Source organism: Sinocyclocheilus rhinocerous, unplaced genomic scaffold (assembly GCF_001515625.1).
Source record: "Sinocyclocheilus rhinocerous isolate Xijiao unplaced genomic scaffold, SAMN03320098_v1.1 scaffold149, whole genome shotgun sequence".
Lineage (NCBI taxonomy): Eukaryota > Metazoa > Chordata > Actinopteri > Cypriniformes > Cyprinidae > Sinocyclocheilus > Sinocyclocheilus rhinocerous.
The window spans coordinates 788,743-811,493 of NW_015654504.1; the positions used below are offsets into that span (position 1 = coordinate 788,743).

At 43.0% G+C, this 22,751-nt stretch overlaps 1 pseudogene; it reads left to right on the top strand.

Annotated features, from left to right (window-relative positions):
- Positions 1 to 634: 634 nt before the first annotated feature.
- Positions 635 to 22,736, top strand: LOC107717305 (biorientation of chromosomes in cell division protein 1-like 1; annotated as a pseudogene).
- The last annotated feature ends 15 nt before the right edge of the window (positions 22,737 to 22,751 follow it).

A 22,751-nucleotide genomic window follows, 5' to 3' on the forward strand; every position in this document is an offset into this window, starting at 1 on the left:
ATGAACACTATCGGATCCCAGACATGCCGTTCACTAGTGATGGACACTTTTGAAGCACTGCTTCGTGATGCTTCAAAAACTTAGCGAATCATTTGCCGTTTGAATCGATGATCTCCGCGAACCCATGAATCATGCGGATGCACTGAGATCGCCCCCCAGCGGCGAACCACTGAACCAGTATGATTTTTACCTGATAAGCCCGCCCTGCAAATTAATAAAATGACACTTATTATACAGATACTTCATATTTGATGCTGTTAATTGCATTTAATATATTATAATGGGTTTGTAAAAGCTGTATTCATTCGTGTTTTGGTCTGAGTTTTAGTTGCATTTACACAGTTTGACCAGCGTGTGGTGTTTCGAGCGCTTCGTAAATTATTTTGCGAATCAATTGGTTCAGTTGATTCAAAGTTTCGGAAAGCTTCGGTTCTCCCACACAACACTACAGAATAGATGTTGCTCGTTTTCATTTTTGTTAATTGTTACAATTATTATTATTATTCTATTGTGTGAGTTGACACTAAATAAAGCATTAAAAACACTTTTTTTTTTTCAGTTGCAGCGCGTCCTCAAGATGGCACTGAATTTCCGCGCGTTTCTTCTTCTCCTGTTTCCTGTGCGCGGTGTAAACTTCCGGCTGGTTGTTTATTCTGTGACGCGCCGCGGCGGTTCGGTTCGTTCCGGAGGTTCTGCCGGTGTTCGTGTTCCGCGATGGCGGCGCTTCACCCCGGGGATCCGCAGCTGGTGTCGGCGATCGTCAATCACCTGAAGACGGAGGGTCTGTTCGATCAGCTCCGCAGAGACTGTCTGGCGGACGTGGATACAAAGGCAAAACACGCACATATTTACCTCACAACAAGACCGAAGTACCTCGCGTTTACCTTGATTTTAACACGGTGAAAACAGTGTGTTCTCTGAAGTAACTAGTACTGTGATGTGTTTCACTATAATACCATCACAGAACTAATAATGTATTTAAACTTAATTGATTATTATGAGAATGTCGCGAGTAACCGCTCTTTTTTAAATTCGCGCACTTTTGTAAGCTAACTGTCAGTTTAGTAGCTCATAGGGTTTCTGATTTAATTTTGATTAGTGTTGTGTCTGAAATCTCTCTTTGATGCGAAAAATGAATTAATAGCCTGTAATGGTGACCGACCATGGTGTTATGTTTTGTTAAAACATCACATTTTGATGTTTGTAATGTAAATAAATGGGATCTTTATAACAGTAGAGCAGATACTGACATAAAATGACCTAAATAAATATCAGTGGTCGCTCTATATCTCCAGTAATCTTAGTAAGATGAGATTGAAATGATCAGAACATAATGCAGTGATTGAGAGCTGAAGATGGAGAATCAAGTAAAGCTGAGCTGCTTCAGTCCAGTAAGTGTTCATCTGGAGATATTACTGCAGTTATTCTGACCTTTACTTGATCAAAATCAGTCAAGATCTGACACGAGAAGCTGGATGTTTCTACAATTACGCTAAAATAGGTTTTACTGGATAAAACACTCTAAACTATCAATCAGACGACAGAAGATTGTGTGTGAAACAGGTTTAACAGCAAAGATTGATCATTTAGAGGCCTTAGAAGTAGAGATCTTCTCTGGTCCTAAAATGATCTGCTTTCAATTGTAACCGGATTTGAAAAATAAACGTAATAGCTTGATAAGAAGCAAATTGATAGCCTAATAAATCATGGATTTAACAATGTTATTTACCTCATCTGCGGTGAAGAGCTTCTGCGCACAAAAAAAGAAAAGCCCTGCATGAACACGCAGCGCAATGAAGCGAGTGGATTTTCCTGATCTCGGATGGATTTCGAGGTTACAAACGTAGACTATGTGCCTTTTCTGCCTGCGTTTCTCAAATGAACTTCACACGAACGCACAAGTTCGCATCCGGGATAGTGTAAAAGAATTCAGGTCTTATCGGGTCCATTTGAAAAAAAAGCACATTTATTTTAAAGTACCCGAAGCCGCTAATACTGAACCCGACCCGTTTCCGAGGCACTCGTAGAAGTTCTGGACCCGAACCTGCTCGGGTCTCGGGTCGGACCTCAGGTTTTCGGATCCAAGTGGACCTGTGAAGACCTCTACGTAGAAGTTCACATATCAGATATGACACAGTAGCTTTATAGGGTTAATTTTGTTGTTTTCTTTCTCTCAGCCGGCGTATTTGCACTTACGACAGCGAGTCGACAACTTTGTGTCCAACCATCTGGCAAACCACACATGGAGCCCACAGCTGAACAAGAACCAGCTGAGAAACAGCATCCGACAGCTGGTCCTGCAGTACGTCTGTCTGTCTGTCTGTCTGTCCATCCATCTGTCTGTCTGTCTGTCCATCCATCTGTCTGTCCGTCTGTCTGTCTGTCCATCCATCTGTCTGTCCGTCTGTCTGTCTGTCCATCCATCTGTCTGTCCGTCTGTCTGTCTGTCCATCCATCTGTCTGTCCGTCTGTCTGTCTGTCCATCCATCTGTCTGTCCGTCTGTCTGTCTGTCCATCCATCTGTCTGTCCGTCTGTCTGTCTGTCCATCCATCTGTCTGTCCGTCTGTCTGTCTGTCCATCCATCTGTCTGTCCGTCTGTCTGTCTGTCCATCCATCTGTCTGTCCGTCTGTCTGTCTGTCCATCCATCTGTCTGTCCGTCTGTCTGTCTGTCCATCCATCTGTCTGTCCGTCTGTCTGTCTGTCCATCCATCTGTCTGTCCGTCTGTCTGTCTGTCCATCCATCTGTCTGTCCGTCTGTCTGTCTGTCCATCCATCTGTCTGTCCGTCTGTCTGTCTGTCCATCCATCTGTCTGTCCGTCTGTCTGTCTGTCCATCCATCTGTCTGTCCGTCTGTCTGTCTGTCCATCCATCTGTCTGTCCGTCTGTCTGTCTGTCCATCCATCTGTCTGTCCGTCTGTCTGTCTGTCCATCCATCTGTCTGTCCGTCTGTCTGTCTGTCCATCCATCTGTCTGTCCGTCTGTCTGTCTGTCCATCCATCTGTCTGTCCGTCTGTCTGTCTGTCCATCCATCTGTCTGTCCGTCTGTCTGTCTGTCCATCCATCTGTCTGTCCGTCTGTCTGTCTGTCCATCCATCTGTCTGTCCGTCTGTCTGTCTGTCCATCCATCTGTCTGTCCGTCTGTCTGTCTGTCCATCCATCTGTCTGTCCGTCTGTCTGTCTGTCCATCCATCTGTCTGTCCGTCTGTCTGTCTGTCCATCCATCTGTCTGTCCGTCTGTCTGTCTGTCCATCCATCTGTCTGTCCGTCTGTCTGTCTGTCCATCCATCTGTCTGTCCGTCTGTCTGTCTGTCCATCCATCTGTCTGTCCGTCTGTCTGTCTGTCCATCCATCTGTCTGTCCGTCTGTCTGTCTGTCCATCCATCTGTCTGTCCGTCTGTCTGTCTGTCCATCCATCTGTCTGTCCGTCTGTCTGTCTGTCCATCCATCTGTCTGTCCGTCTGTCTGTCTGTCCATCCATCTGTCTGTCCGTCTGTCTGTCTGTCCATCCATCTGTCTGTCCGTCTGTCTGTCTGTCCATCCATCTGTCTGTCCGTCTGTCTGTCTGTCCATCCATCTGTCTGTCCGTCTGTCTGTCTGTCCATCCATCTGTCTGTCCGTCTGTCTGTCTGTCCATCCATCTGTCTGTCCGTCTGTCTGTCTGTCCATCCATCTGTCTGTCCGTCTGTCTGTCTGTCCATCCATCTGTCTGTCCGTCTGTCTGTCTGTCCATCCATCTGTCTGTCCGTCTGTCTGTCTGTCCATCCATCTGTCTGTCCGTCTGTCTGTCTGTCCATCCATCTGTCTGTCTGTCTGTCCATCCATCTGTCTGTCCGTCTGTCTGTCTCTCTCTCTCTCTTTCTCTCTCTCTCTCTCTCGCTCCTGTGCTTCATCATGTCTGTCTGTGTGGATCAGGTCCGGGATGCTGGAGCAGGGAGTGGACAGGATCGTGACTCAGGTCGTCGATCCAAAGGTCCATCACACCTTTCGGCCGCAGGTGGAGCGCGTCGTCCGGAAGTTTCTGTCTCCAAACGGCCACATGGAGGAGGACGAACTTCCTCCTGTAGCTCCGCCCCTTCCTGCAGAAAACCAGGAAGCTGAACTGCTGACCGCAGACCACGGAAATGATGCCGGTGAGCTTCTCACATATGAGTATCCACAGTCTTCTCATTAAAAATGAGCCGGAGTATAAGTCAGGATTTGTGGTGTTTCTCTGACAGCTCCAGCTGGGAGCTCCGGCGCGGATGTCCAGATCCCAGAGACCAGCGGCACTGACCACGATCACAGAGAGGAGGAGATGGACATCAGCCTCACCGAGGAGGAGCCGCTCGCCGCGGAGACGAAGGAGGAGCAGCCTGGGAAAGAGGAAGAGGAGGAGAGGAGTGCAGAGACGGAGGTGGAGACGGAGGAGGTGAAGGACGAGGGAGACGCGGGGAACAGCAGTAAATCCTCAGGGAAGATCCGAGAGGAGAACCGCGACTCTGACTCCCAGAAACCCTCCAGCGTAAAACAGAAGACCAGAGAGCGACTGAGAGAAGGTACGACAGAGAGATTAATCCTGTGTGCCGCTTGGTTTTTAGTGATCGTTTCTGGCCTGTTTTCACTCCTCTTGTGTGAAACATCAGTGGTCAGTCATTTCAGCCCTACAAAGTAATTTTGGCCGAAACTGTAAATTCATTTATTTTTTGGACTCTTTTCAGCCAAATATTTTGGTTTGTCAAAATGTTGGTGCATCATTAGTTGTAGGTTTTAATGCTGGTATTAGTAAAGCTATCAATCATTATTTTTCTATAATTCATCATTTCCTCAGGGCCTTGTAATATAGGGGAAATGCTTTAAGTTATTTTATAATGTTTCATGAGGTGCACTTATAATCTTAGCATTTTTTTTCTATCAGTGTAAACGCCCACTGCTATTATTGGCATCATTGCATATGAAATGAGCATTTTCGCTATAACAGCAACCAAAAGTGATTAATAGTGAAAAGTGTTGATTATAGAGCGTCTCCCGTTGCATCAGTGGTTGCAGCGCTGCAAGCTGTAAGTTCACGCTCTGGTTTCACTGATATGTGTGTGTGTGTGTTATTAGAGTACTCGCTGGAGGACTCTGATCTGGAGGGTCTCAGCGACATCACCGTCAGCTCGGTCCACACCAGCGATCTGTCCTCGTTCGAGGGAGACAGCGAAGAGGACGAGCCTCCGTCTGAGTCCAGCGAGGAGGGAGAGCTCAGCTCTGAGGGTGAGAAGCGCGTCACATGATCAATCAGTGCATGCGTCACTGCAGCGCTCCAACACGTGTGCATAGATGCAGACTCCTTTCAGTGAACAACTCACTTTTTTGAGATCAAAATAGGTCACCAGTGAGATTTGCTTAGACCCAATGAGAAAGTGTTTTTATGGGTGGGGGGGGGTCTTAGAAGGGTAAATAAAGAACTGGGGCCGGTTGCATAAATTGTTTAGACTACTCTTAAAAAGTTAGTCATCTAATGTTTTTTTTTCTTCAAGACTCGTCATAACTTTTTTAATTCAGTTATGAAAAGGTAGATTGGTCTTATTTGTATTGGAAAAGTAAGTCTCAACATGTTAACAAGTCTTAACAGTCTTAACAAGTTTATGCAACCGGCCCCTGGTTGTTTCCATAAGTTTTGTATAGTAGCCTATTTTCTTTACTCTTTACTTCAGAAGCTATGTCTACAAAGGGTAATATTTTATGTATTTGAGGTTTGAGATGTGGGAACGGTGAAGAGAGCGAGAGAGGGCAAACGTTTTGCGTTTTAGGTCAGCATTGCTGTTTAATCAGTCAGTGTTGTCTTAAATAGCACTTCATCTTTTAAAACATGGGATTTTGACCAAATATATTAAATTTTGATTTTTGTAAAATGTTGCAACAAGGGTAAATAAAGAACTGGAGCCGGTTGCATAAATTGTTTAGACTACTCTTAAAAAGTTAGTCATCTAATGTTTTTCTTGTCATAACTGTTTTAATTCAGTTATGAAAAGGTAGATTGGTCTTATTTGTATTGGAAAAGTAAGTCTCAACATGTTAACAAGTCTTAACAGTCTTAACAAGTTTATGCAACCGGCCCCTGGTTGTTTCAATAAGTTTTGTATAGTAGCCTATTTTCTTTACTCTTTACTTCAGAAGCTATGTCTACAAAGGGTAATATTTTATGTATTTGAGGTTTGAGATGTGGGAACGGTGAAGAGAGCGAGAGAGGGCAAACGTTTTGCGTTTTAGGTCAGCATTGCTGTTTAATCAGTCAGTGTTGTCTTAAATAGCACTTCATCTTTTAAAACATGGGATTTTGACCAAATATATTAAATTTTGATTTTTGTAAAATGTTGCAACAAGATGTTACAAAAATGTTTTTTGTTTTTTTGTAAAAAAAAAAGTTACCGTTTTGGACCTATAAGACAATAAATTATTTTTAAAAATACCTTAAAGTAACATGTCAAATATCACAAATGACAAAGCAAATATCTTTAAAAGAAATTCCATGTGGAGCATATCCCCCCAATCCGCACAATGTTCTCGCCTTTTTTCCCCCTTACCTGTTTGCACCTCTGTGTGTGTGTCTGTGTGTCTGTGTGTGTGTGTCTGTGTGTGTCTCTGTGTGTGTGTCTGTGTGTCTGTGTGTGTGTGTCTGTGTGTGTCTCTGTGTGTGTGTCTGTGTGTCTGTGTGTGTGTGTCTGTGTGTGTCTCTGTGTGTGTGTCTGTGTGTCTGTGTGTGTGTGTCTGTGTGTGTCTCTGTGTGTGTGTCTGTGTGTCTGTGTGTGTGTGTCTGTGTGTGTCTCTGTGTGTGTGTCTGTGTGTCTGTGTGTGTGTGTCTGTGTGTGTCTCTGTGTGTGTGTCTGTGTGTCTGTGTGTGTGTGTCTGTGTGTGTCTCTGTGTGTGTGTCTGTGTGTCTGTGTGTGTGTGTCTGTGTGTGTCTCTGTGTGTGTGTCTGTGTGTCTGTGTGTGTGTGTCTGTGTGTGTCTCTGTGTGTGTGTCTGTGTGTCTGTGTGTGTGTGTCTGTGTGTGTCTCTGTGTGTGTGTCTGTGTGTCTGTGTGTGTGTGTGTGTAGCTGAGGGAGGGCAGAAGACGCCGGCCGCTGAAGACTCGGAGGGCAGTCGGGAGAAGAAGCCTCGAGGTGTGAGACAGGGATACGTTCACAAACCCTTCCTGTACTCGCGCTACTACAGCGACTCCGATGACGAGGTGACGGTGGAGCAGCGCAGACGCTCGGTGGTAAGAACAACTCTAGAAGCCCATGCTTCTGAGCTCATTCACGAAACACCAGCAGAATTAATTGTGTGTAAAGCCATTCGGTCCCACTTCATATTTGGTGGCTTTACTTGCATCAAAAAATATGTATTAATATTGTATTGCAAAACACTTTTGCTGCTATTGAGGTGGGATATGGGTAAGGTTAGAAACGGGTTTGGTGGTATGGGTAGGTTTATGGGTGGTTTAAGGTGTAAGGGATGGATCAACAGTGTAATTATAAAAATAAATTACATTCAGGTATTTTTTTAAATATAAGTACAATGTAAAAACACGCATGTACACAATAAGTGCATTGTACCAAATTATTAATTTTAGTAAGTAAATAGTAGTTAAGGCCACCTAATATAAAGTTGGACCAGCCGTTCTCATGTAAATGTTTGTGTAAATCACTTTAAAAACCACAGAGTGTACCAAATGCTGTACAATTTAAAAAAGATAAAATAAAACTAGAAGACATCCATATATAATAATTGAAAAAAATCTTGTTTATAACTGTAAAGCTGCTTTGAGACAGTCTGTATTGTATAAAGCGATATATAAACAAAACTTAAAATGTCATTAGAAAAACAAAATAATAAATTAAATAAATTTATTGTATTTCATGTTTATATTTTAAAAATGTTATTTGGTTGCATGAAAAAAAATGTACACTTGCTTCCAAACACGCGTAGATGTTGTGTAAAACATACAAACGTTTTGTGCTCTTTTAGGTAAACTGAAACACTTTTTACTCAGAGTTGTGTTTAACTGAACAGTATCTCCTTAATGAAATTTAAAAATGTTGTATTAATTTTTAATATTTTATAGTTTTGTATTAATTGTATGACATAGTGTTAGAAAAACAATGAATCAATAAATACATTTAGGCAAACTGATAACATTGTATTTTAATATAACGCTATTTATTATAATAATATATAACAATAAAATTAATAATCATTTAGTTATATTTTAAATTATTTCTTTACAAACATTTGAATTGCTCATAAAGCAGTGTATATAATAATAACGTTACAATACCTTTTAATTATTAAATTGTTTCTATTCCAGTGTGTTTTTTTTTTATATAAGCATTTAAACAATGGCTGTCATAAAACCGGTATTGACGATTCTTAGGCTTTAAGAATCAATATTTGTTCATCCAACTGAAAAATTGATTTAAAACAGAAAATCCACACTTTCAACCCAGCCCACAAAATTGTTCTAATTATTGTTGTGATGCACAATTTTCATCTGGTTTTTGTTGTTGTCGAAGTTCAAACCATTCCGATCTGATATAATTTTCTTAATTTTCACTGTCACTCCGCAGGCCAAAGACAAAGAGGAGCGTCTGTTGAAGCGGCAGCAGAACCGTGAGCGAATGGAGGAGAAACGCAGACTGAGAGCAGCTCAGAACGAGGAACAGGGTACCTGCACGTTTGTGTTTGTGTGTGTGTGTGTGTGTGTGTGTGTGTGTGTGTGTGTGTGTGTGTGTGTGTGAGTGTGAGTGAGTGTGTGTGTGTGTGTGTGTGAGTGTGTGAGAGAGTGCGTGTGTGTGAGAGAGAGTGAGTGAGAGAGTGTGTGTGAGTGAGTGAGTGTGTGCGTGTGTGCGTCTGTGTGTGTGTGTGAGCGAGAGTGTGAGTGTGAGTGCGTGCGTGTGTGAGAGTGTGTGTGTGAGTGTGTGAGTGAGTGTGTGTGTGTGTGTGTGAGAACAATAGTGATAAGACATTTTATTTTTGGATAAATTATTTTATTTAAAACATTATCTCTCTTAAAACACCTTATTGTGTTATGCTAATCAAAACGGTCCTGAGCTAGATTAAGCTTTAATCTATGCAAACCAAACTGTCACTTTAATGTAATTATTATTATTTTTTGCATTCACTAATAAAAAGATTTTATTATTAGTTTGCACCACACTGGAGAGCTGCTTTATAACGGAAAATCAAGTTGTAATTCTGACTGAAAGCATCATTGACACTGTTTTTTATGTTTAATACCGTAAAGCTGCTTGCTTTAAAACAATCTCTTGTATAAAGCGCTGTATAAATAAATGTGACGTGACTGGACTTTACTGGAGTACCGATCGCAGAGCTCACGCAAACTTATCCACATCGCTATGATCAGATGCTTTCTTAACTGCTGTTTTCTCACCGCTGTCATTTTTGTTGTGTGTTTATTTCGTTATGGAGAGGAAAGCGTGCAGCACATACAGAGCAGCGTCCGGTTGGGCTGCGTTTACTCTCCGACTCTCATAAGCATTGTGTGTGTCGTCTTTTCTTGAATTGCATCCGGGAGGGCTGAATTACAGTCTTGCACTACAGCGCCGCACTGGTCAAACCGCGTTATTTCAGGTCCTTACATTAGGTCAAATGAGATCAAGGTAGTAAGGTTTCACAAAATAAAACGGAGCAAATAAAGTGTAATGATATTAATAAAAACAGTATTCTTCCACCAAACAATGTAGCTCCTCAGAAACAGTTGTGGTTGCAACAAAGTGGTTGCCGAGCAACACACAAACGTAAACAAAGGTGTATGTTACTTTGTAGAGTCATTTACAACAGCTTCGAACGCGGCTCAACCAATCAGAATCAAGAACCGGAACTCTCCATTTTATAATTTTAATTTTACGAAAGCTTCAAGTGCAGTTAATTATTTGCTATACGTGCAAACAGACGACGGTGGTGTTGAAGCTATGCTCTTTTGTTTGCCGTCAAACGGTTGAGCACTGCCGTGTGTGTATCCTGCAGCGAATGTACCATATGTAAAATGCAGCGAAAAGTCCTACTCGACGGTAATAATGTGATTAAGGCGTTTACGTGTCTTTACTGCACTTCAGTAACGCGACTAAAATAGGAATACTTCACATGTCTTAATTCGATTTGTGTTTACTTCAAGTATGACTTTAGCTGGATTAAGTTAATCAAAAATCTCTGTTTACATGGTAGATTCTTAATCAGAGTATTGTCTTAATCGTGTTAGAATCGGAATATTGTTGTCCATGTAAATGTACTGACTGACTGTTTCTTTTCAGAAAAGAGGATGAGAGGAAGAAAAGTGATACTGAAGGTGATTCAGTCAATAAAGATGTAAGTGTCTCTCATTCTCCAGCTCTCTCTCTCTCTGTCTGTCTGTAGTTAACTCTTCTGTCCGTCTCTGCAGGTGAAGCCCGCGGGTCTGAAGTCAGTGCGACGGCCGTCTGATCTGGAGGAGCAGCGCAGGAAGAAGACAGACAGCGAGGAGAAACTCCCTGACAAAAACCGCATTCACTCCTTCATCCTGGACCTGGAGCTGGGAACAGAGGAACGCCGGAAAACCATTCGGAAAGACTCACTTTCCAAAGAAAAAGAGCGCAAAGAGAAGGAGAAAGAGCGCGGCGTCCCTGACGAACGGCTGAAGCACAAACTCAAGACGGAGAGCAGGAAGAGCGGAGACGCCGCGGCCGACGAGAAAGACGGAGGGACTGCGAAAGGAGCAGCTGACGAGAAGAAGGGGTCAAAGGTCAAGCCAGACAGGAAGAGTTCCGTGTCTTCCCGAGAAGGCAAGATGAGTGTGTCTGAAGCTGCGGATGAAGGGAACCTGAAGAAAGGAAAGACGGCTGTGAACGAGAAGGAGAAACCGAAGCTGCTCCGGCGTCTGGACTCCACCGGCTCCTCAGAGGAGAGGTCAGAGGTCGAGACGGGTTCAGAGGTCAGCCGGAAGAAAGACAAGCAGCCTAAAGAGATTCCCAAGAGGTCAAAGAGTCACCCGGAGGCTAAAGCGGGAGAGAAGCCTAAGATGCGGATGGATAGAAAGGATTCGTCTGCGGACAAGCCTCATCCGCAGAAATCCGGCTCGGAAACCGAAGGACCGAAGGTCAAATCCCTAACGGAGAAACACAAGTCTAAATCCCAGAACCCCAAATCGGAGAAAAAAATCGAAGCCAAGACTAAACCAGGAACTGCAGAACAGAAAAAAGATGACAAGAAAACCTCAGAGGAGAAAACGAAGGATGCAAAAGTTGTGAAGAAAACGAGTGAGAAGAAGGTGCAGAAAGATTCAGACAGGAAGTTGGGAGGGAAGGAGAACCCGCCGGAAACCGTCTCCAGTACCACACCTTTACCTGACGACCCTTACGCCGCCCTGAGCGACGTCACTCCCGAATCCGAGGATGAGGAGGTGGAGCTTACAGAGCCCCGCCCACTGTCTGCAGAAGCCGACGCCCTCTTGAGCCTGATGGACGTCCGCACCTCACAGCAAGAAACGGAGGCCGATCGGAAGATGAAGGAAGCGGCGCTTGCTCTGCTCTCCATGGATCCGGATATCGCACACTCCTCGGATCTCACAGCCGCAGATTCTCCGATCGCTGTGGAGACGCTTCCTGTAGGCATCGAGGACACAGGAAGTGTGTTGGAATGCTCTGAGACCGAGTCCGCTGTAATCGCTACATCTGCAGCGGAGCCCATTGAGGCGGAGCCTCTCGGGTCACAGGAAGTGACATCAGAGGTAAACACATGATGTCGTACACTAGCAGTCAAAAGTTTTTGAACTAAGAGTAAGATTTTTAATGTTTTTTTTTTTAAGAAGTCTCTTCTGCTCACCAAGCCTGCATTTATTTGATCCAAAAAAAACAGCAAAAGCAGAAATATTTTTACTATTTAAAGTAACTGTTTTCTATGTGAATATCTGTTAAACTGTAATTTATTTCTGTGATCGAAGCTGTATTTTCAGCATCATTACTCCAGTCTTCAGTGTCACATGATCTTCAGAAATCATTCTAATATGCTGATTTGCTGCTCAAGAAACATTTCTGATTATTATTGATTCTGAACTTTGTTCATCAAAAAAACCTGAAAAAATTCTACTCTGCTGTTTTCAACATAATAATGATAAATGTTTGTTGAGCAGTAAATCAGAATATTAGAATGATTTCTGAAGATCATGTGACTGGAGTAATGATGCCAAAGAAATCACAGGAATAAATTAAGTTTTAAAATATATTCAAATAGAAAACCGTTGTTTTAAATAGTAAAACTATTTGAAAATGTCACTGTTTTTGCTGTACTTTGGATCAAATAAATGCAGGCTTGGTGAGCAGAAGAGACTTCTTTAAAAATATAAAAAATCTTACTGTTCAAAAACTTTTGACTGTAGTGTAGCTTCTGCAGTCTCAGATTATTAGTCTCCTATGAAATGAGCGAGTTAACTGCACAGAATCACAGATCACCTTGCTGGTTTGAAATGCTGTCTGAAATGCGTCTTGCAGGAGTGCGCTAAAATACTCTTGCGACATCCTGTCGATCACAGTTGTTAGACGCAGACAGCTCAGCTGCTTTTAATCAAGTTGCTTTTAATCTGCTTTTTAAATCAAGTGTTTTCTGTAATGTGTTTATGCTTTTCTTTTTAGATTGGTGATGAGCAGATGGATGAGAGAGACACACAAATGCGTACAGCAGACGCAGCTGAATCTACGCAGACTCTCACTGCAGACGCAGCTGAATCTACACCTGTGACCAATGCAGACGCAGCTCAGCCCACGCAGACTCTCACAGCAGATGCTACAGAGTTTGTGCAGCCTCTCACTGCAGACACAGCTGAATCCATGCAGACCTTCACTACAGATGCTGCCGAGACAGTGCAGACCCTCACAAAACAGACTGAAACTGATGAGCCTGTGCAGACCCTCACCACAGACACAGCTGAGACTGCGCAAACCCTCTCCACAGATGCAGCTGAGTCTGCGCAGACTCTCACTGTAGACGTAAAGGACATGGATACAAATGAGTCTGTGCAGACCCTCACAGCAGACACAGCTGAGCCTGCGCAGACCCTCACTGCAGACACAGCTGAGTCTGCGCAGACCCTCACCACAGATACAGCAGAGTCTGCACAGACCCTCACCACAGATACAGCAGCGCCTGCGCAGACCCTCACTGCAGACGTAAAGGACACGGATACAGCTGACTCTGCACAGACCCTTACCACAGATGCAGCTGAGCCTGCGCAGATCCTCACTCCAGATACAGATGAGTCTGCACAGACCCTCACCACAGATACAGCAGAGCCTGCGCAGACCCTCTCTGCAGATACAGATGAGTCTGCGCAGACCCTAACCACAGATACAGCAAACCCTGCGCAGACCCTCTCTGCAGATACAGATGAGTCTGCGCAGACCCTAACCACAGATACAGCAAACCCTGCGCAGACCCTCTCTGCAGATACAGATGAGTCTGCGCAGACCCTCACCACAGATGCAGCAGACCCTGCGCAGACCCTCACCACAGATACAGCAGACCCTGCGCAGACCCACTCTGCAGATACAGATGAGTCTGTGCAGACCCTCACCACAGATACAGCAGAGCCTGCGCAGACCCTCACCACAGATACAGATGAGTCTGCGCAAACCCTCACCACAGATGCAGCTGAGTCTGCGCAGACTCTCACTGTAGACGTAAAGGACATGGATACAGATGAGTCTGTGCAGACCCTCACCACAGATACAGCAGAGCCTGCGCAGACCCTCACCACAGATACAGCAGAGTGTGTGCAGACCCTCACCACAGATACAGCAGAGTCTGCGCAGACCCTCACCACAGATGAGTCTGCGCAGACCCTCTGCTCAGATACAGCGGAGCCTGCGCAGACGGACTCTACAGACACAGGTTAGTGATGATGAGGAGTTATGTGTTTCTGATGGTGTAAGTGTGATTGTGTGGAGCACGTCTGAGTATAACCTGTGTGTCTGATGCAGGCGCTGCATCTGTCTCAGACGAGCAGGAACAGAAGTCATCAGATGCCTCTGACACGGTAATGAATCAGAATCGTTTCATCTGCAGATTTTCAACAGAAATCCTGTGCGTGTCACCTAATGATGTTGTCTGATCAGGTGGAGCAGACGGAGAGCGGCACGCGGAGAGGACGAGCATCCGCTCAGAGGACAGGTGTGTATGTGTGTCAGGGTTCTTACAAGGTGCTTGAAGTAAAATTTGAATTTTTGAAATGTAGGTGCTTAATTTATGTAAAAATACCTTTTTGTTGAGTATCCTTGTTAACACGGTCGATTATGTCTTAAGTGAATGTAAACAGTTGAGAAAGAAGTCAGATGTGTCAATATATTGGATCTGTACATTAGGTCTTAAAGTGACAGCAACCTAATAAACCTGCTGCTGTCTGTGTCCAAACAACAGAAGACAAAGAGAAAATCACTCACTGCTCATGACTGAATAACATTTGTCATTTTAACAAATATTATTGTAAACTTCGACATTTACATTACATTACATTTTAGTGGTCGACTGATATATCGCCAAGGCCGATATCTGGCCTTTTTCAAATATCTGCATCGGCCGATAAGTTTTTCTGTTTGGCCGATGTGTTCGAGGCGGGACTTTTATTTTGACGGCGCCGAGCACACACCGCTCACATTCTCCCTCTTGTTCGCTGTCGTCATTCAGTTCTGTCTAATACGGATAGAAGTCTATCTAATAATCAGATAGAACTGTTAAACAAATGAATTAAAATGTATACAAAAAAGTATTATAACGATTGCTTTAATATTATTAGTAATAGAAAGGCAAACATTGTAATACTTTCTCGTTTGCCATCAGCATTCCGCCAATACGCATTTATATAATTTAAAGAAATCTTTGAATGACTAATGAACATTTAATTTCACAAACCTTGCAGACTTAGTCTGAGTGCTCTGTTGGTTACAGTGTTTACTTCCTTTTTAATTATATTTTTATTAAATATTTATTTATTTGTGAAAAATACTTTGTCTTCTAGAGTATAAGTATGTTTATTTTACACGTTTTTAAAGCCATTTTCAAATGATTTCAAATTTCTTAAATATGAATTAAACTAATAAAATTATATCGTCTTTATATCGGCCATCGGCCACCCTGCTTTCCAAGATATCGGTATCGGCTGTCAAAAAGCCCATGTCGGTCGACCACTATTACAATTAGTCATTTAGCACATACACAAAAAGAAAAACAAGTACATAGAATAGAAAAAAATAGAAAGCTAGTGTTAGTTTTTTTTTTTTTTTGTTGTTGGGAGGAGGAGGACAAAGGAGGGAGGAAAATGTTTTATATTATATATATATATATATATTCAGATAGTATCTCACAAATATGGTTTTACTGTTCAGAATTACATATTACAATATTATATACAATATTACATCTGGCAGATGAAATATTTTTGAGCAGAACAGAAAACTGTTAACTATAGAAATAGTAATATTAGAAAATGACTAGTGATCATTTTCATTACTTTTCTACACCTGGAAAAGTCTATTTTAAATTTTCCTGATATTTAAACAGTAGAGACTGCTTACATACTGTATACAAAACTGTATGCAAATGTTATTATTATTTAATTTAACTATTTTTGTCAATGATATTTTCAACAGTATCACATTATAATAATAAATTTTTCAGTATTTCACAATAAAAAAATTCAAAGAAATGTTTCTACTGTCTGAATTTGCCCGATATAGCAGAACAAATATAGCAGTTTTTATTTTAAACTTTTTTTTTTTACTGAAATTGGCTTTCAATGTACCTTGAGATGAGGATATGGGAAATCTTGCACAGAGCGGAGTTTGCAGGACGCACTAATTCAGGAGCAATTTATAATTGAATCTTTAAATTATTCACTCAAACAAATGAATCATTCTACACTGAAATTCTTTTTTAATTGAAATTGGCTTGCAATATACCTTGAGATGAAGCCCATAGGATTAATATATATATATATATACATATATATACATATATAAAATAAAAATGATTTTTTTTTTCTGGGAAAGCAATACTTCTCTTATTTTCAGCACATTACTGACTCTAGATGTCATGTTTCCTGAATGAATAAGTTGTGGAATCTGAATTTAAATGCTGTTTTTCTGACTGCAGCAGATCAAACCAGAACCGATACTGAAAAAGAGCAAACGGCTACTAAAGAGGTCAGTTTTCCTCTCTCTCTCTCTGTCTGGTATGGAAGCAGATTTCCGGCATGTAAGAAAAAAAACCTGCTGTGGTAAGTCATGACCAATGAGTCATAATTATGAGATGAAAAGCTGAAATTTGACTTTGAAAGTCATAATCGTGACATGCCAAATATTTATGATTAAAAAAACAGAATTAGACATACTAAGTCATAATTATTAAGTAAAAAATTGACATAAAAAAAATCATAATTACGTGAAAAAAGTTGAAATTAGACACTTTTTTTTAAATTATGATCAAATTTTTTGCCTTAATCTCATAATTTAAATTCATGCCAGTTTAAACTTTTTGTCATAGGTTTTGTCATAGTTTGTCTTAGTATGTTAATTTTGACTTCATATCTCATAATTGTCTTTTCTCTATCTATTTAGTGTTTTTCATCTCATAATTATGACTTAGTATGAATGTCAGAATTTTGTCTTAGTTTGTAATAATTACAACATTTAAAGTCATAAATTTCACTTTTCATCTCCTAAGTATGACTTTTAAAGCCATAAGCATGATTTTATTTCCTCTTACGTGGCAGAAATGGGCTTCCATAGTCACTTCTTCCAGTTCTTCAGCTACGTAGTTTGTCAATGAATGAATAAGTAAAATAACTGTGTTTGACAGTGTGAGGATGAAGAGGAGGAGAGGTCGAGCAGGACTCCACGCAGAGGAAGATCCTCCAGAGCATCTGATGCTCCACAGAGAGAAGCACGTGAGTCTGTTACACCTGCAGCGAGCCCTTCTCCTCTCACACTCCTGATCATCTGACCCTGTTTCTCTGCTTTCCCATAAGGCTCTGCTTCACCGCCGAAGGAGGCGGAGCCAGCCGTGGAGGAGGAGCCAAAAGAGGTGCACTTGATTGTGTGTTTGGCTGATTCTTCAGTTAGAGAAAAACAAGATTTAAAGAAAAAACACTTAATAATTATATTTTTAAAAGACTAATGCATGTAGCTTTAAACTTGTATTTTGTCTCTTCCCTAATTTCTGCTTTTCCTAAGATCATAGTTTCAGTTCATATTATTTATGTGTAAATAAAGAATCGCTGTCCAGTACTGATGCCATCGTCACACTAAACATTTACAGATCATTTAAGTGTTTACAAATGTTTTTTATTGGTATATGATGGAAATACTATCAGATCCAGCGTTACTTTAATATTTGACCATCACATTTTATATCAAAATCCAGTAGAAGGTTCTTGAAGACCGGGATGAGATTCGTTCCAGGTCATGTGATCAATGATTCACAGATGGATCGTAGTTTTTGATGGGACTGAAGTGTTTGTGTTAATGTTGTTTTCAGCAGAACCGCAGGAGTCTCCGCTCCACAGCTCAGACCAGAGACACTCCTGCAGGTGACACACACACTCTCTCACACACACACACACACACTCACACACGCACACTCTCACACTCACACTCGCACACTCACACCTGTCTGTCTGTGGATCATCACTTCACCTCTCTCTCTCTCTAGTGAAACCTGCACTGAAACGGAAGAGATCAGACGATCTTCCTGCTTCTGCTCCAGTAAGTGTGTGTGTGTGTGTGTGTACCTGTTTTCTATTCTGGTGGGGACTTAAACCTGAATACACACAGACTCACGGGGACTCGTGTCACGGTGGGGACCTAAATTGTGGTCCCCACGGGTAAACAAGCTAATAAATCACACAGAATTAAGTTTTTTGAAAATCTAAAAATGCAGAAAGTTTCCTGTGAGGGGTAGGTTTAGGGGTAGGGTTGGTGTAGGGGCGATAGAATATAGGCTCTGTACAGTAGAAAAACCATTACGCCTATGGAGAGTCCCCACAAGGATAGTGAACCAGACGTGTGTGTGTGTGAGTGTGAGATGAAGAGCTTTATAATGAGCGTTTCTGCAGGACTCGACAGTAGAGATGAAGGAAGAACCAGATCAATCTGCTAAACAGAGAAAAGATGAAGGTCAGTAGTTTTTATCCAGTGTCGTCTACATTAATCTTCATTGTATGTAAAAGAGCAGCGTGATCATTCTGTTAAACGTCTCATTTTGTGACAGTCGTACAGAATGATGCCTGTTTAATTTGTCTGTTTCTCTCTCAGCGAGTCCGTCTGAAGATCAGGACACCATCAAAGCGAGTGATGAAGAGGAGGAGAGGAAGGATGAGGAAGATGTGACAGTGAGCAAACAAACACTCCTGAAACACTAACTGCCTGCGATCACAGACGTATGAATGAATGACTGACACGTACGTGTGTGTGTGTGTGTCTGTGTCTGTGTCTGTGTCTGTGTGTGTGTCTGTGTGTGTGTGTGTGTGTGAGTGTGTGTGTGTGAGTGTGACCCTCCAAAACATCCTCTGCCACAGACGACTCGGGTGTGTAGACCCAATTAATTTTATTTTATTCTAGTTTTTGATTACAATAAAAAAAATGTCAGTTTGAAAACCGCTGCTCTAGAGGATTTTCAGTCTGTTCGTCTGATTCACAGATACAGGAGCATCAGAGAAAAGAGACGGAGAAAAAGAGGATGATGAAGAAGAGACCCAAAGCAGAGCGACGACGCGCGCCGCGTCTCGTCTGGAGGCAGAGAAGTACGACAGACGTCTGATGCTGCGATGCTCATGGCTCAGTCAATCCAGACTCATTTCTCTGGTTTGTTTTTCAGGAATAAACCCAGCAAACCGTCCACTCGAGCTGTCAGTAAACTCAGCGGGAAAGAGGAAAGCTCCCCAAGCACACGGTCTGTACATCTGAGAAATACTGTTTGGCATAGTTCAGAATGAATACTAGTGTACTGCACACTATCGGCTTATATAGAGCCTCATTATAGTACTGTTACTGTATTTACAGTTTTTTTCAGCTGCTTACACACATTTTCAACACTTTGCCTCTTTTTTTCCAAACTTTACACACAAATTCAAGAATTGCACACACAAAATACAAAATGCCTCACATCTCTTGCAAAATTAAGCACTCGTTCCATATCTCAGGGAACCGAGGTTACGTTAGTAACAGAGTATGTTTCCCTATCGATAGTTCACTCGTACTGCGTCTGCTAAGACGCTTTGGGGAACCAGTACACGCCGTGCTTATGCTAGAGGAACGACTAATACTTGAACTTGCCTTAAGCACCCAAGGGGGCCCAGAGGGACCAAGTATTTTTTGCAGGGAAGCCCCGCAGGACTCTGTAGAGCCAAACTCACAGAGGTCAGCCCAGCCTTGCATAATCGTCCCAAGATCATTTAGTACAGCCTCAGAACTCAGTGAGGGCCAAGAGCGTACATGAAGAAGGCAAACGCCAAGCACTAGTTTTGTCATATGACAGAGTGCCCTGTTTATGCAGAAAGGACCCGAGCCTGTAAGCCTATAATCCAGGTTATAAAACCTGGCAAATGTGGACGGCGAAGCCCAGCCGGCCGCTGCACAAATCTCTGCAATGGACACACTGCTAGACCAGGCCCAGGAAGAGGCAACGCCTCTAGTTGAGTGGGCTCTTACTCCCATGGGGCATTGAAGGCCCAAAGAAGAGTATACTAGCATAATAGCGTCAATTATCCATTTGGAAAGTCTGCTTCGTGACCGGAGAACCCTTGGTACGGCCACCGAAGCATACAAATAGCTGATCCGACTGCCTGAACAGGGTGGAGCGCTCAACATAGACTTTCAACGCCCTGACGGGGCAGAGTGAATTCAACTCTTGGTCTTGCTCCGAAGGAGAAAGCACCGATAGAGTTATTACCTGTGCTCTGAATGGAGTAGAGAGCACTTTAGGTATGTAACCATGGCTTGGTTTCGGGACGACTTTAGAGTCTTTGGGCCCGAATTCGAGGCAGGTGGGGCTCACAGATAGCACCTGCAGATCTCCCATACGCTTTACCAATGCTAATGCTAGTAGCAGAGCAGTCTTAAGCGTCAGGGGACAAAGGTCAATGGACTGTAGCGGCTCAAATGGAGGGCTCTTCACCGTGGGCAGATCCCATGTAGGAACGGTGATGGGGCGAGGCGGGTTGAGCCTTCTAGACCCCTTCAGAAAATGAACAACTAAGTTGTTCCTGCCCACCGATTGGCCAGCTATAGGAGCGTGAGAGGCTGCTATGGCTGCTACATAGACCTTGAGCGTGGAAGGCTCCAACTTTGAATGAGGCAGCGAGCTGCTGAATGGCCAGCACACGTTCTGGCGTGGCTATCGCCCTCATTTGGGCTGAGTCTAAAACTGTTCCCAGGAATGATATCCGTTGGCTGGGGAACAGCGCGCTCTTGGCAAAATTGACCCTGAGTCCCAGGCATTCTAGGTGGCTGAGGAGGAGGGATCTGTAATATAGTAGCTCGTCCTCTGACTGGGCCAGAATGAGCCAGTTGTCGAGGTAATACAGAATGCGAATTTCCATCTGTCTCAGCGGGGAAAGAGCCGCATCCATGCACTTCGTAACAGTGCAAGGAGCTAGGGACAGTCCAAAGGGGAAGGACTGTGTACTGATACGCCACTCCCTCGAAGGCGAATCTCAAGAATCGTCTGTGACGGGGTCTATCTGGATGTGAAAGTATGCGTCTTTCAGGTCCAGTGAAAAGAACCAGTCCCCTGGGCATACTTGCGAGAGGATCTGTTTCAATATAATCATCCTGAACGGCCGTCTCATGAGGGCGCGATTCAAGTGCCTGAGATCGAGGATGGGCCTTAGGCCGCCATCCTTCTTGGGGACGAGGAAGTAACGGCTGTAGAAGCCTGACTCGCTCTCGGCTGGGGGAACCGTTTCTACGGCCCCTTTTGCCAGCAAATGTATCACCTCGGCGCATCTGTCTCAGCGGGGAAAGAGCCGCATCCATGCACTTCGTAACAGTGCAAGGAGCTAGGGACAGTCCAAAGGGGAAGGACTGTGTACTGATACGCCACTCCCTCGAAGGCGAATCTCAAGAATCGTCTGTGACGGGGTCTATCTGGATGTGAAAGTATGCGTCTTTCAGGTCCAGTGAAAAGAACCAGTCCCCTGGGCATACTTGCGAGAGGATCTGTTTCAATATAATCATCCTGAACGGCCGTCTCATGAGGGCGCGATTCAAGTGCCTGAGATCGAGGATGGGCCTTAGGCCGCCATCCTTCTTGGGGACGAGGAAGTAACGGCTGTAGAAGCCTGACTCGCTCTCGGCTGGGGGAACCGTTTCTACGGCCCCTTTTGCCAGCAAATGTATCACCTCGGCGCGTAGGACGTGTGCATCCTTGCTCCGAACCGAGGTGGAGACCACGCCGCTGAATTGCGGGGGTCTTCGAGCGAATTGGAGTGTATAACTGTTTTATTATCCCCATAACCCAGTCTGACACTCCGGGGATGGCCTGCCAGGCCTCGGCCCGCGTGGCAAGGGATTGGATTGGTTCGAGAGGTGGGCCGCCTAATGGGGACCCGACGCTCGTAATGAGTGGAAGAGGAAATTTTTTAGGAACTAAATTTTTTTTTTTTCTTCTTTCTATATTTATTTATCTATTTTTTTTATCTATTTTTCTTATTCTTTATAGTACTGTTATGTTTATTTATTTATCTAATTTTTGATTTTTTTTTCTTGCTCATTATAGTACAGTTATAGTACTGTATCAATTTATCTAATTTAAGTTGTTCAAACAGCAGTTTGCTGCACTGTCACATGACCTTTTTATGCTTCATATTTAATTCAGTGAGTGGCGTTCAGTTATCAGCTTGTGAATACAGATGTGTTGCATTTTGACTCAATTTTGTGTGAAAATGCCTGAATGTGAATCTGATCTAATAAGGAGTCAAAAAATGTTAAAAATCACTTACTGTTCAATCGTCACACTGGAAATGAAAGAACAAGTCATGTGCTTTGCATTATGGGATGGACTGCGTTCTTTAACAATAGGTCATGAACATTGATACAGTGTGTGTGTGTGTGTGTGTGTGTGTGTGTGTGTGTCTCAGATCGGCGAGGGGACGCAAGCGTGACTCCAGTCCTGCTCTTCCTCGCACACGTGGAGGACAGAAATCTGACGAGCCGCCTTCAAAAAGAGCCAAACGATGATGAGTCTCCGCTTGATCTCCTCGAGTTCATCGTTAGCAGTAGTTTTTAGGTCAGAGAGTGTTGGGAAATGAATCTGAATCAGAGCAGCTGAGAATCAACATGATGGAGATCTGTAGACGAATGAAGACTGATGAAGAAGAGCTGCTGTGTGTGTGTGTGTGTGTGTGTGTGTGTGTCAGAGATGCTCATTCGGTGAATGTCAGTATTTTTCATTTTATATTTTTACCTTTTTATTATAAACCCCAATATTGCTCTGATCCAATCTGAGGTGTTTTTTTTATATTTTGTTTTGTGCAAGTCTTTTTATTTTATGGTTCGGTTATTACCTTCATTGTTAAAATGGATATAAATCACCAGTATATGAGAAGTCTGTAAGGTTTCTGGCATTTAGTTGAATGTTCTGGTGCCAGGCTTGGTTTACCAGAGAAACCTTAAGAGAACGAGCCTGATAATCCAGACGTGTGTGTGTGTGTGCGTGCGTGCATGCGTGTGTGTGTGAGAGAGAGTGTGTGTGTGTGTGTGTGTGA